The 15401-nt window shown below is 42.6% G+C and overlaps 1 protein-coding gene across 1 annotated transcript in view; it reads left to right on the top strand.

Annotated features, from left to right (window-relative positions):
- The window catches only part of mid2 (midline 2), a 150645-nt gene that overhangs the window by 687 nt on the left and 134557 nt on the right, over positions 1 to 15401 (top strand). The window lies entirely within an intron of this gene.

The raw sequence follows: 15401 nt of genomic DNA, 5'->3' as shown, positions 1-15401 counted from the left end.
TAATTGTATTCCCCAGCTTCTTGCTTTGGCCCCTTGTTCATGTTGTGGGTAATGAGACAGATCTGAGAGCTGACAGGCTCATTCATCATGCATGTGCCTACTATAGTGTGCTGCTTCACTGAAGGTCTGCACGTCTCTCTGAACCCTCTGATGACATGTGAACGTAACCATGACAAGAGCAGGGACTCTTGGAAATAATGAAGCATTAGGTTGTCATGGTGTGATAATTATAAGTCAGCACAAAGTCGTCTCTTCAGTTTTTTATTTAGTTCATTTAAAAAAATCTGTGAATGGAACATTGTTGCATACTGTAATTTTCCTTCACATTAGCAGCATTTCCTCAGAAACAGCCGTGTTTTGTGTGAGTGCAAAGAGGGGTTTAAGTTGGAGGAACCAGTGCATGTGGGAGTGAGTGTTGCTATATTTTTCTTTTCCCAAAGATTGAGACGGTGTCAGAGTGACAGAATAACCTCGGGGTTGGCCAGACCTCTCTGGCAGCACCACATTACTGCCCCCTCGCTCCAGCCGTGTTCACTGTAGTCCGTCTTAGCACTTCTCTCATCCAGGGATTCATGTTGTTATCGGGTCCTCCATTTTAAGCCTGGTGCCTGACAAATAGCCAACATGATTGACACATGGGTTTATAATGAGATTAACATGTAGATCTGTCACAAACATAAGTGTCTTTTCATTTAGTATGATGATAGGGGCAAATATTTTACAATCTTGTATAATAGTTGTGTGGATACTGGCTCCAGGACTAAGACTGCTCAAACAAAGCTTCATGTCTAATTTTGTCTGCTGGTTTGTTTGCCCAAACAAAAGCAAGATTCAAGGCAAATAGATATTATATGAATTGTAGGTTCTTTTTTGTCCAGATTACTTTTGTAAACTTTTGTTTACAAGAACCTGTTTACTTATAAATTATAGTTACTAATGTGTTGTTTTTGTGAGTAGACTAGTTAGTCCCTGTGGCAGTCTGTCCACATGTCCTGCTGAGTAAGTCAAAGCTGTCTGGATGCTCTGCTGATCCGTGCTTTGCAGAGAGCGTCCACTGTGAGCTGGGGAACATTGTAGGGTTGAGTACAGCCTTCCGTGTCATTTCTCAGCAGATTTGACGCATTAGTCAGGTATATGGGTGTGCATGTGGGCTGAGTGTCCAAACAAGCTGTCAGTCATATCAGCTGCACTGGTGAGAGCATACTGCAGTTCTGTCTCAAGAGACTGCCTTATATTCAGGGAGTATGAGCACGCACACAGGCCCCCGCTGGAGCTGAAGGGCCCAGATCACAGAAGGTCATGGCAGACTCTGCAGATAAGCCTTCTCTGGGAGACTGATGCCTTCAGTCTGCCCTTCATGTGACCGCCATCTCCCAGGGCACATACAGTATGGACACACATTCAACTCATTTATATATGGGTATTTTTATTCAGGTCACAGTATAATTAAGAAGTAAGAACTAAATTATAATAATCTTTTTTTGTTTTATGTACATGTAAACTACAAACTTGACAAAAAGTAATGCGTTTGATAATGGGAATGAAAGAAAAATTAAGATTTCACTGTTGTCATGATCTCTGCCTTAAATCTGATATATTTTTCTCATATACATTTTAGTTTAATTTATCTGTTTTAATATCCATAACAGTCGATCCCTTATTATCTCCTCTCTTCAGTGCTCTTCTTCTGCTTGTAACAGGGGAGTTGTTGTGCGTCGAAAAGGAAGTGAGTCTTTCTTTCCTGCAGACAACGAGCTAAAGATGCTGACTGATGTTTGTGGCACTCAGCGGGGACCTCCTTAAAATAATCCTAACTCTTCACAATGTGTTTGCCCACGAGAGGAAAGCAGATGCCAACTTACTGTAGTGTGAGCTCCTTTTTACAACTCCAGGCGTCATATTGAAACCATAGAGTTGCTTTACTTCAGTGGGCACTAAACCGTAATGAATGCAATGTCTTTAATGCAAACTATACATTATGCCATGACATTTGAAGACTTGGAAGTCACAATATTTAATACAATTGCACATTTAGGTGATTCCTCAATCCTCTTCTGATTCCTTATCCTTTATATTTTTCTCCTTAACATGATCTGACTATGAAAGCTTATTCAAAAGTATTTCCTTTCCCTTTAGCGTCAAGCTAACAGTGTATTTATTCCTCCAGTTGACTGAATTAGACTTGTGCTGTCACCGTACTTAACCATGATGAATTAGCCCTGATAGAGATATAGTGTGCTGAGCGCGTAGGGGCCATTCAAGTCAAATGAGATCTGAATTAAAGATGACAGTGACCCGCGTTGCCCTCCAGTCTCCACTCCTGTTCTTACTGTCTCAACATGTGACGCCGCAGTTTGACAGTGACATCTTCTGTGTTTGAAATCACCTTGGTAAGTTGGACGTAAGCTCACCTCACATCATATCTGTCTTTGGTTATTTTTAGCCCCTTTCAGATTCTATCACACACAAACACACCCCGCTCCCAAACAAGATCCAAATCTTCCCTTTGTTGTCGCTAATCACAGCCGGAGCTGGCCAGATCCATTTTCCACACTCCAGTTCTGCCTGATGTGTGCCACTGTGGAAAGATTTTAATTTTAATTTTTGTGTTGAGAGAAATGGAGAGGCAGTTGTTTCAAAAGACCATCCATTTTTAGAGGTCAGGTCACTTTGAGATGTTTTAAAACCTTTTTGTAGTACTTGACTTTGCTTAATGGAGTCACAGTAACCAAATTCATTTTATTCAAGTCTTCGAACTCAATTCATGAAAAAAGACTGGGTGAAATAAAACTGATATTACTACTTTGTTTGGTGGGATAGAACTTGTGATACATAGTTATAGATCAGCAGGAGCAGCTCTGTAGGAATAATGATCACATTCTCTTATTATTCCCAACTACGTCAAGATCATTTGATTCAGCAATATTTGTCTTTGTACAGGTCACAATATAATGCTAAAAAGACGGCAACAATGAGGCATTTTGTTCAATATTTACCGAAAAAGTCCATAATATCATTACGTTTTCATTCAGAAAGTTTGGTAACGCTTATAATTAAGAACCTTGTGTTAGCGCAAACTAGTACCCTATTTATAAGACTTTAATAAGTATTAGTTATTTATGTATAAGCATTTATTATAAAGAATTTACTACTAGATTACACCTTACAAATGTTGACCAGGCAAGTTTATTTGTAGAGCACAATTTGCACACAAGGCAGTTGAAAGTGCTTCACGCAGGGGAAATGCACTTGTAAGCTGCTCATTAAACTGTTGATAAAGTAATACATGCTTGTAAATGCTTATAAGCAAATAACTGGTGCTTATTATTGCATTTATTATTGCATTTTTGATAGCTTAAAGGTACCTTATTTTAAAGCATTACCAAAAGTTTGATTTAATTAGATTTTTTTTTTCAAATGATGCATTTTACAGTTGTTTGCTCAAAGTGCCAACAATCAGGAATAATGGTAAAATCCTCATGACATCCTTATTCACAATAAGTAACCACACCAGGGCCTGAATATCCAGCACTATTCATTATCTCCATAGTGTCTTCCCCATAATTAAATGATTAGGTCCCATTACTGTGGTGTAATTTTACTTGTGTGAATCATGCAGAGTGACAGATTTCACATTCTATGTTCACCGCTGCGTAATTTGCCCCATTTATTTTAAGATGTGAAGACCCATATTGAGAGCCCCCCATTGTCATAAATGTGTCTGTGCAAAGGGTAATTTGCATGTAGGACTGGTAATGATTCTGGTCTTAATTAGAGGATTTGTGGGTAAAAGTACAGATTAAAAGCAAAATTTCCACCACTTCCTATCTCCAAAGATTTTTGTCTTTGTTGTCGTCGACGATCACTGCATAATTGTGGTGTGTGCAGAACAGATTAATTTATGACCAAAGTCTCACAGCCCATACTTCCCCCGGGACATCGTCAGTGAAGCACTGGACGGCAACTGTAACCAGGCAAAGTTTCAGATAACAACCCCAAAGAATATTTAGCAAAACAATACCAAAAAAACAAGTCACTGGATTGATATGGGAGGACAACGGTAGAAAGGAGGTAGCTGAAGATTTGAGAGTGATCCATGAGTGTAAGCAGGTTAAATACACAGGATTCTCTCTTAGTATTTATATTTGTTTTTGCACAAACTTGTGTGCGGCTCGGTCCGGATCACAGAGATGCTGCTTTAGTCGACTGATGGATCGGCAGGGCGTGTCCCAAGTATTGTTTTAGTCAACTACAGCCCAATACATAGTGAACATTAAACACAGGGAACGATGGAGAACGAATGAACTGTATTAAATTGTATCACCTGAAGATGAAGAAGCTGCAGTTCACTTTCGCCGCTGCGTGGTGTTGGGCAGTGGATTATTCTGGATGTGTGTTATTTTTGAGAGACGGATGTAGAAAAGGCAGGAGGATGCTCTGGCACAGCAGTAGTATGAGACGGGGGGCGTTGTGGTCTGTGCGTAACATAAACTCTTTGTTAGCCGGGGTTTATGGATGAGGTTATTTTCTTCTGGGAATCCAAGATATTTAAATGTGTTTATCTGTTTTATTGTGTTGCCGACTTGATTCAGATTGAGAGTAGCATCGGAGATTGTTTCTTTTGCTTGTTGTTTTCTCAGTATTGATGTGGAGACAATAGAGCACCTGCCGCCCCTTTGTGTAAAGTGGATGCCTGAGCTGTGATAAACGGTGATGGGATGGCGATTATTGAGGAGAGCCAGAATTGCAGTATCATTTGAGTACAAAACAAAACAAAAGCGCACATTTTCATAGGATGTAAAATGAATCAATCTTTAGGGATGGACGGTTTTGAATTGTGATTCTCTTATTGTGGCTAGATTGGTGATGTATGTTTTAATAGTAAGATTCTGTTCAGAGTTGGGCTGCGTGATTGTGGAAAAATATCAAATAGCAATTTTTCTGACAATGATTGCAATTGCGATTTCCATTTATGGCATCTAATCCATTTATGGAAATCTAATCTTATCAGGATTCTGTTCAAAGTTAAGGAGAACTAACAACTAATAAAATAATCACCATTATCACATTATTTCAGAACATATCTACATGTCAGCATTTTTTAAATGCAGAATAAGACAAAGATATTTTGTTGTTTGTGGAGGAAATAATTGTAATTCCAATTGCTTTCAAATTGCAATTTCAATTTGATTGTGATTCATCTTGCTGCCTTCTTTCAGTGCACATTGTTACCGATAAACTAATACTAGAATCGATGCATTTCAGAACATGTACATTTCTAAATCAGAGGTACTAAAAAAATAAGATTTATTCAATCGCAATCTTGTGCAGCCCTTTAATGTTATTAAATGATGATGTATTGAAGGGGAAAGCCTACAGTTAATACAAAAACACAGGGAAGACCCTGATAGTTCAGTAAAGTAATCAGGGGCGAAACTCTCAGTTTGGTCTAGGGGGGTCCAAAAATGTATGGCAATTATAACACCTTTAACGCTTTAAATTGCATTGTAAAAATACAACAACATTGTTAATATGATTTATATTAGAATACTAATGTAAGTATTTAAACTTTAAACAGTCAAAATGTATTCAGAAATCATGTTTGAACAAAATAAACATAAACAATATGAAAATATTCAACAAATTGGTGTAACAAACTCCAATTATCACATTAACACACTCTTATGTATGTAACCCCATTTTCTCTCTCTTTTCTTTAAAAAAATAAATTAAAAAAAATCACGTAGACTGTATATTGGCCGTTTCAGTCATTATTAGCATTAATGTTTCATAGTTACATAAGCAGCTTTAAAAACGCGTAAGTTACAAGATTCCAAATTTGGAACACGCAGGAGGCGTTTGTTACAGCTTTAATTACAAAATATTGGAACATCAACTTCCGAGTTCAGTTATTGTACCCAGCGGGCGTGTACTCATCATGTAATCATCGTGTACTCATTGTGTACTCATCGTTTTCCTCTGGCAGGACTCACTAAACCAAATTAACTTACGTAGAGTTAAAGTTTTGGGCTTGTGACTCGCGGCCTCCTCCGTTTTCAAGATCCCGTGCCTACGACATTAAGCTATAATAACTCTTAAGGTTTATGGAAATACATGTGCTTCACCGTGAAACTTACTTGACGTTTTGGCGAAATTAAATCGTCCCTTGTATTCGCTCGTCTTTTCGCCATGTTCGCCAATCACGATGCAAATTACTTTATCATACAGAGTGTATGAGTAAAACTGAAGTAGCTCGGCTGTACTGGGCTTAGCTAAATGACGGTGCCGGTTCAGAGAAACATTTTTACAGAAGTTCTGCCTCGGCGTGAAAATATACAAACAAATGTACAGTGGCTCAGCCGCACGTGAGGCTGCAGTGCACATCACCCATGATGTCGCCACGCAACGGACTAAACCAATGTGTCTCAACTGAAGGGGTAGATTGGTGCTCTTTAGACTTTCAGACTTATTTAATAAGAGTGTGTGATTAGTAATCATATACCGTATCAAGCCTTGAAATAATTATTTTTACGTCCCTGTCAACATGACAGGTACCGATCATTTGGTACCTGTCATGGCTAATTCTGAATCGGTCACAAGGAAAGGAAAACAGAATAACATAATTAATGAAAAATTAACTTTTATTAACATGTCTCTTTATCATTTACAGGCTGAGAAATAGATTTTCAAAGTTAGGGGCCAGGGGGGCCCCCTACCTAAAAAAGTTAGGGGCCCCCCAGCAATTTCAGGGGCCCACAAGCGCGCGCGGCATCGCGGCGTCATAAGAACAAGATAAATGTGTTGTTTTAAACCTGGTTATTAGCATGTAAAACAGTTAAAAGTACTTTTATTTGGTATTTGATATGAAGAGCACAAATACTGAATTCCTATAAACCAGAGATCATGTTTAATACTGTTTAATTTAATATAATAATGTTTCTTAGATACAAAATAAATACTGTTTACAGCATTTGACACAAGGAGATCTTGTGGAATATATAAAATCACAGCCTACAAAATAAACTACTAACATATATACATTGCCCCGATGCTAACAGCTCCAAAGGGGGCGGGGCCCTTGGGGCCCTTGGATACTTCCACATTGACATTGTCCCTAATGTGCAAAATTACAGCTTTTGTTGCAAACAACTTTAAAAAGACTGAATTGCGAACTGATGAGATTGACGCCCGCCGACCTCGATATTACTTGTGGCGCAAAAATAGACCGGGTATTTCCGAGTACAACCGAACGCAACCGAACGCAGCGGCCAATCAGATGCCCGCTTTCATCGACATTAGATCACGGACACCTCTCGGCCAATGAGAAGCGAGAAGACTGCGAAGCGGCATGGCTGTCAAAACGAAACTTAAGCGATGGAAATGCCTGCGCACATGCGCTCCGCTGCCTTCCTCCGCTGTATAACTACAGCAATAATCGTGGTCTGTAGTACAGCGCGCCCGAGTTTGTTCACCGCGCTGTTTTTGCCTATTAAAAAGATATATTACGGCGAAAAATTTGCGTCGGTCATTGTGTCCGGAACCTTGAGTTTGGAGTCGGTCAAAACTGATTTTTGCGCCGGTCAATGACCGTGTCCGGCCCGTTATTTCGAGGCTTGCCGTATTTTCTGGACTATAAGTCGCACCGGAGTATAAGTCGCATTTTTGGGGGGAAATTTGTTTGATAAAATCCAGGACCAAGAACAGACATTTCATCTTGAAATGCAATTTAAAATAACAGATGAGAGAACATGGTGAATAGGTGTACGTATGCCAACGCTAACACCTTCAGCTACATGAGGCACAGACAACGAACTGTGGTAAGTGTCTGGTATGTTAACGTAACATAATTAACAGTTATTCAGATAACTATAGCATAAAGAACATGCTAACAAGTTTACCAAAGCATCAGTATTACCCCAAATCTCTGAATTCTTCTTTCTCAGTGTCACTTCTAAACAACTCCGCAAACTCCGGAGGTAGAGGAAGGGTTGGCACTAGGTCATATAGGGAATTGGAAAGGAGGAAGTGATGACAATGCCCGTGACGACATGGCGAGGACGACATGGCGGGAGCCGGGCGGAAGTAAACAGGTAGTCGACCGTAGTAAACATGGCGAACGGTCCCGCTAATTCTGCTGATCCATCAATAATTTTCACTCTTGGGTCCAAACCTGAAGTTTACGATGCATTTGATGTGTACAAGGACCAAACAATGAGTTCCTGGTGGTGTTGTCTTGCTGAGAAACAATTTAAATGGGCGTGCATTGAATGTAAAACAAAGAATTGTGAAAATGTAAATCACATGGGTCTGGGTTTAACCCTAAACCCTAACCCCTGACCCTAACCTTAACCCTTAACCCTAACCCTAACCTTAACCCTTAACTCTAACATTAACCCTAACCTTAACTTTAACCCTAACCCTAACCTTAACCCTTAACTCTTAACATTGACCCTAACCTTAACTTTAACCCTAACCTTAACTTTAACCCTAACCCTAACCCTAACCTTAACCCTTAACTCTAACATTAACCCTAACCTTAACTTTAACCCTAACCCTAACCTTAACTTTAACCCTAACCTTAACCCTTAACTCTAACATTAACCCTAACCTTAACTTTAACCCTAACCCTAACCTTAACCCTTAACTCTAACATTAACCCTAACCTTAACTTTAACCCTAACCCTAACCCTAACCTTAACCTTAACCTTAACCTTAACCTTAACTTTAACCCTAACCCTAACCCTAACCCTAACCTTAACCTTAACCTTAACCTTAACCTTAACTTTAACCCTAACCCTAACCCTAACCCTAACCTTAACCTTAACCTTAACCTTAACTTTAACCCTAACCCTAACCCTAACCCTAACCTTAACCTTAACCTTAACCTTAACTTTAACCCTAACCCTAACCCTAACCTTAATCTTAATCCTTAACCCCTAAATCTAACCCTAAGTTTTAGGTTTACTTCGTTTTGCTAAATCTAGTTTATACCATGACTTTGTATTAGCAAAAGTGTAGCTAACTCATCCCCAAAACAAACTAGACTGCAAAAAAAAAATTCAACTTGAGATAATAAACCTCCATGCAGGAATCGAACCCTCGGACGCTTTGCGTCTAACCATCGGGCTAGCAAATCTGCTAAAGTTGAATTGCGAGACAGTAAATTTATTTCTCTCACCACCAGGTGTACCAAAACCGTGTAGCAAAATGGTGAACCGCAAGTGATTTGGGCCGCAAGAGCGCCGCCATCTTGGATTTCGTCACTTCCTTTCCAATTCCCTATATGACCTAGTTCCAACCGTAGAGGAAGTGCTGATTCTTCTTCTGTGTCGTTTAGAGCCTAGAGCGCCCTCTTGTGGTTGTCAGTTTGAAAATAATCAACATGTGAAATGCGGTTGCCAGTGTGAAAATAACATAATATCACATATAATGAATATTATCACATATAAGCCAAAACTATGAAAAATACGGTACATTGTGATAGATAGTTTTAACTGATAACTCTTCTCTTAAAGGTTGTGCGACGGGAAGAGGGGGGCACACTGTGAGGGGAGAGGGGGACACCAGCCAGCGTGATTTCCGCCTATGATAGTAATGGTTCATGCATCCTCAATATCTGCCTGTTTTTATCAACGAGACTTCATGGCACCAGAGCTGTAGTGTCCGGACCAGCTGCGACTGTGCTCTCCTTCAACTTTCCTAGGCATTTCAAACATCCTCTTCATTCACACAGCTGTGCCTCTCGCTGATCCCTGCTCTCAAATCCTCCGCACACAGAGGAAATCTGAGAACACGGCAACAAAAGGAAACCCAGCGACACCAGCAGCGGTCTGAGTATGGGAACGGTCCAGTCAGGCTGAGCACCCCCAGCACTCTGCAGCTGTGAGGATGTGATGAAGATAAAAAAAACAGGAATGACTTTCGTTTTTTTAGGCTGTGGTTGTGTTTGGTTATCAAGGGAATGGTCTTACATCAGCACGAAAGCTAAGGATTCTGGGTAGTGGTGGGACTATGACAATGGTTTTTGAAAAGGTCCAGATAATGTAGTGGAGATCTCAGCCTTTCCATGTTTTCATACAAACTGCAGTAAATTGGGAAAATGATTAAAGTGCCAATAAACGTTTAGTTTTGTTTTGGTCAATAATGGATACAATTAAAGTGAATATTGTGTGTGATGTATTTGATATTACGCCTCGCTCACACTGCCCCCGACACAGCTCCAGCTGCAGTGCTGGAGCGGTGTTCTTGAAGTGGATGGCTCACATTAGGACCGGCGCTCTGCGGTGCTGTTGCGGGGCTGTTGCGGGGCTGTTGCGGGGCTGTTGCGGTGCTGTTGCGGTGCTTTTGCGGTGCTGTTGCGGGGCTGTTGCGGTACTGTTGCGGTGCTATTGCCAGGCTGTTGCGGGGCTAGTGCAGTGCTGTTGCAGTGCTGTTGCGGTTGCTGGGCTGTTGCAGTGCTGTTGCGGTGCTGTTGCAGTGCGGTTGCGGGGCTGTTGCGGTGCTGTTGCGGTGCTGTTGCGGGGCTGTTGCGGTGCTGTTGCGGGGCTGTTGCGGTACTGTTGCTGTTGCGGTGCTGTTGCGGTGCTGTTGCGGTACTGTTGCAGTGCTGTTGCGGTGCTGTTGTGGAGCTGTTGCAGTGCTGTTGCGGTGCGGGGCTGTTGCGGTACTGTTGCAGTGCTGTTGCGGTGCTGTTGCTGTTGCGGGGCTGTTGCGGTGCTGTTGCGGGGCTGTTGCGGTGCTGTTGAAGTGCTGTTGCGGTGCTGTTGCGGGGCTGTTGCGGGGCTGTTGCGGTGCTGTTGCGGGGCTGTTGCGGTGCTGTTGCGGTGCTGTTGCGGTGCTGTTGCGGGGCTGTTGCGGTGCTGTTGTGGGGCTGTTGCGGTGCTGTTGCGGTGCTGTTGCGGTGCTATTGCGGTGCTGTTGCGGGGCTGTTGCGGTGCTGTTGCGGGGCTGTTGCGGTGCTGTTGCGGGGCTGTTGCGGTGCTGTTGCGGTGCTATTGCGGTGCTGTTGCGGGGCTGTTGCGGTGCTGTTGCGGGGCTGTTGCGGTACTGTTGCGGTACTGTTGCAGGGCTGTTGCGGTACTGTTGCAGTGCTGTTGCGGTACTGTTGCGGTACTGTTGCAGGGCTGTTGCGGTACTGTTGCAGTGCTGTTGCGGTACTGTTGCGGTGCTATTGCGGGGCTGTTGCGGGGCTGTTGCGGTGCTGTTGCGGGGCTGTTGCGGGGCTGTTGCGGTGCTGTTGCGGTACTGTTGCGGTGCTGTTGCGGCACTGTTGCAGGGATGTTGCTGTGCTGTTGCGGTGCTGTTGCGGAGCTGTTGCAGGGCTGTCGCTGTGCTGTTGCGGTGCTGTTGCCTGGCTGTTGCAGGGCTGTTGCTGTGCTGTTGCGGTGCTGTTGCGGGGCTGTTGCAGGGCTGTTGCGGTGCTGTTGCAGTGCTGTTGCGGTACTGTTGTAGTGCTGTTGCGGTACTGTTGCAGGGCTGTTGCGGGGCTGTTGCGGTGCTGTTGCAGGGCTGTTGCGGTGCTGTTGCGGGGCTGTTGCGGTGCTGTTGCGGTGCTGTTGCGGTGCTGTTGCGGGGCTGTTGCGGTGCTGTTGCGGGGCTGTTGCGGTGCTGTTGCGGTGCTGTTGCGGTGCTATTGCGGTGCTGTTGCGGGGCTGTTGCGGTGCTGTTGCGGGGCTGTTGCGGTGCTGTTGCGGGGCTGTTGCGGTGCTGTTGCGGTGCTATTGCGGTGCTGTTGCGGGGCTGTTGCGGTGCTGTTGCGGGGCTGTTGCGGTACTGTTGCGGTACTGTTGCAGGGCTGTTGCGGTACTGTTGCAGTGCTGTTGCGGTACTGTTGCGGTGCTGTTGCGGGGCTGTTGCGGGGCTGTTGCGGTGCTGTTGCGGGGCTGTTGCGGGGCTGTTGCGGTGCTGTTGCGGTACTGTTGCGGTGCTGTTGCGGCACTGTTGCAGGGATGTTGCTGTGCTGTTGCGGTGCTGTTGCGGAGCTGTTGCAGGGCTGTCGCTGTGCTGTTGCGGTGCTGTTGCGGGGCTGTTGCAGGGCTGTTGCTGTGCTGTTGCGGTGCTGTTGCGGGGCTGTTGCAGGGCTGTTGCGGTGCTGTTGCAGTGCTGTTGCGGTACTGTTGTAGTGCTGTTGCGGTACTGTTGCAGGGCTGTTGCTGTGCTGTTGCGGGGCTGTTGCGGGGCTGTTGCGGTGCTGTTGCAGGGCTGTTGCGGTGCTGTTGCAGGGCTGTTGCAGTGCTGTTGCGGTGCTGTTGCAGGGCTGTTGCGGTGCTGTTGCGGTGCCGTTGCAGTGTTGTTGCGGGGTTGTTGTGGGGCTGTTGCGGGGTTGTTGTGGGGCTGTTGCGGGGCTGTTGCGGTCACTGGCTTTGATCGCACACTAGCGAGAGCACGTGCTCATACTGTATCATTAATATGGGGAAAAGGTTTGCGGTGGGCTCCTACGCCAGCCAAAAATGAAGATAAAACCGAAAGAATCCGGAGTCCTGCAGCACCTCCACTGGCGCAACCGCACTGCAGGGTGTTTCAATATAAAAGCCTTGAAAAAAAACAATACAGACTTTTAATCAGTGCAAATTTAACACTCAAAATAAACAAACTTCTTCCTACAAAGTCTGAATTCAGCTCCAAACCACATGATTTTTACTGAGGATTGACCTGGACCTCTCAATTAAAAAGTCCCAATCAATCATATGATTGATGATTAGAAATGTCTGAATATCTTTTAAATTGTGATTAATTGCACAGCCCCTTTTAGTAAAGCACAATTAAAGCACTGATTATCTGATCCTATACTTTGGCCTTCTAAATCAATCTTTAATTGTTGCTTTATGACCCATCTCATTAGACTGGTACTTAATCGGAATAATATTTATGATTCCGAACGACATAATTAGTATCTCAATGGTGAATGATTACTGTAGAGTCCCATGGAAGGGCATCAGGGACGTAGTGAGTAGTCCTTGTCTCAGTGGATTAAGGCATCAGTCGTTTTGGAGGGCGGACCTCCTCAGGCTGACAGCTGGGTAAAGAGAAGACGACGTGGTATTGAGGGTTAGCTTCTCCTGCCTCTGTGTGCTTGAATGGCCCTGGCATTAGAGCTGGTTTGTAATTAGACCCTCAGTGTTATGACTCTGAGCCGGGGTCCACACGTTTGACAACACTTTACAGACTCTCTGGGCTAGAATCATATTCTGTCTCCCCAATTTCAAATCAGCATGATTGACAGGCTGCCTAACCATTCAGTGAAGCACATGGTTTGTTTTAGTCTAAACAAACATGGTGGCTTATGGGTAAAAAAGAGGGAAGAAATAACAAAGAAGATTGATTCATGAGGCAGATGTCTGCTAAATCAACGAGCCGTGCACTAAAATCGGTAAATATGAGGTAAAGGAAGTTATATATTTCGAGAGGAGATTTGAGGGACACGTACTACAGATTAGCTGTTGTGGGACCCTCCAAAGTTAGGAGGTATTTTTTTATACCCTTTGTGGTCTGTGGTCTAATTCCAGATCCTTCTGCATTTACACAGAATTTAGGAGGGATTGGCTGGTCGGGAAAGTGACAGTTTGTAATAAAAAATAATAATAACTGACTCAAGATCATAAATACATTTAGGCAAACAACACATTCAATAACTTTTTTTCTAATGTTATTATATTAAAATTATAAACTTCCATTTATTTATTTATTTTGGGCATTATTGGTAAGGAAAAAAAAGGAAACGTGTGTTCAAAATATGAAGGGGGGTTCATGTACACAGACCCCCGCTCCGAACAGAAGGGGATTAAGCCACTATGTGTCCACCATACACAATCTGTAGTGTTTAAAATATACTTTGAACCTCAGTAATTTCAGGGTAAGACCATACGAGGGGGGGCGTTATGCCTTAAACCGCTTCTGTCACGCAAAACAATAGTCACACAAATGGTGATCATCGTTATGTCAGTGGAGTTTACTGTCACCCACACTAATTCTGCCTAAGTACTTCTGGGAACAACATTATATATTTAGGTTATATATGTATTTATGCATTCTAAATTATATAGACCTAGTTTATTTTAGGGCTAATTTAAATCCCTTTTTTGTCTGTTAATGGTTTTGATTTTGATTATTCTAGATTATCTCTTCTTTTTTGTATTTTCGACAGACGACAATATTTTAACAGTAAATCCATATTATATTGTGCTTGTAGATATCTTGGTTTTGGTTTAGTTGAGCACAGAATGTGAAACAACAAGAGGGCATATCATTATCACTTCAAACCCTTGTTTGGGAGGTTACACTAGCTTCTGTCTTTGTTGTGGTCATAGATTTGATTATAGACGATACACTTATCATTGCGTAGCTCTAAAACAACCGTTAAGATATAAATTCTTCTATATCTCTCCCGTGTCTGGTCTGGACTCAATCTAGACCAGACACGTTTCAGGTCAGAATATAATCGTAAAAGAACTAAAAAATAATAAATGTTGCTGTGGTTTAGTTGTGGTGTGAATGAAAATTTGAAATATATGCTTATTTTGAGTTTTAAAATAAACAGTTGTGTCCACTCCATAAATAAGTGTGTCAACTTAATAATTATTCAGCTAATGCGAGGCCAGATGCACAGTGCATTAGGTCCTACAGCTGTATCCTCTTGTGCATCCTCTTATCGTCGCCCTCAAAATGTCACTTTTTCCCTTTTTCCGCTGTTGTGTTGAGTCTTTGATTGGTGAATGAGGCTAGTCCTGCTGTTTATTTGTGCTCCAAATCACAAGAGCCGCTCTCTTTCCTGCACACGACTGGGGAGTTGCTAATTATTAATGTCAGTTTTTAAACTCAACATGCTCAAAGAAAGTGCCCCAGGAGACAATAAAGGAACATAAAAGCCTTGAAGACATCAATGAAAACCAAAGGACACAAAGAACAAAGTTTTGATTTGAGAGATTTAAATGCCTTTTTAGCTCTTGACCCATTGAGAATCACTGTAATATTGAAAGCAATAAAAGAAGTGGAAAGTATATAAAAGAGAGAAATATAGGTCGTGGCTCCAAATCCATCAAGTGGAAAGATTGCAAGATACACATGACACAATTTGTTGTGAGAACTTTAATTTGAGCTGTTATTACATTTTCCAGTTTTCCACATTTTCAAGTACATTAAGTTTTTGATTTAGAGAAAATGGCATGATACATTTTTTCATTTGATTTGTATAAACGCAGTGACAGTCTCCGCTGCACAAGGCTGATCTGGATCTGTGTGTGGGTGTAAAATGTTAAGTCGAGAACTAACTGAGAGTTGTGTTTAAATAATTGGAGTAATTGGACTTGAATTTCTCATGCTTTCCATTAGTCAGACTCGTATCATCAGTCCTCGGTGTAATTAGTGGAACAGCGCTGTCTTCCACCACAGTGCCACTGATGCAT

Source organism: Eucyclogobius newberryi, unplaced genomic scaffold, assembly GCF_026437365.1.
Source record: "Eucyclogobius newberryi isolate DKJ021-1_F unplaced genomic scaffold, fEucNew1.0.hap1 SCAF_11, whole genome shotgun sequence".
Classification (NCBI taxonomy): domain Eukaryota; kingdom Metazoa; phylum Chordata; class Actinopteri; order Gobiiformes; family Gobiidae; genus Eucyclogobius; species Eucyclogobius newberryi.
Note: the sequence above shows the minus strand (reverse complement) of the source record. Positions and strands in the feature narration are given on the sequence as shown.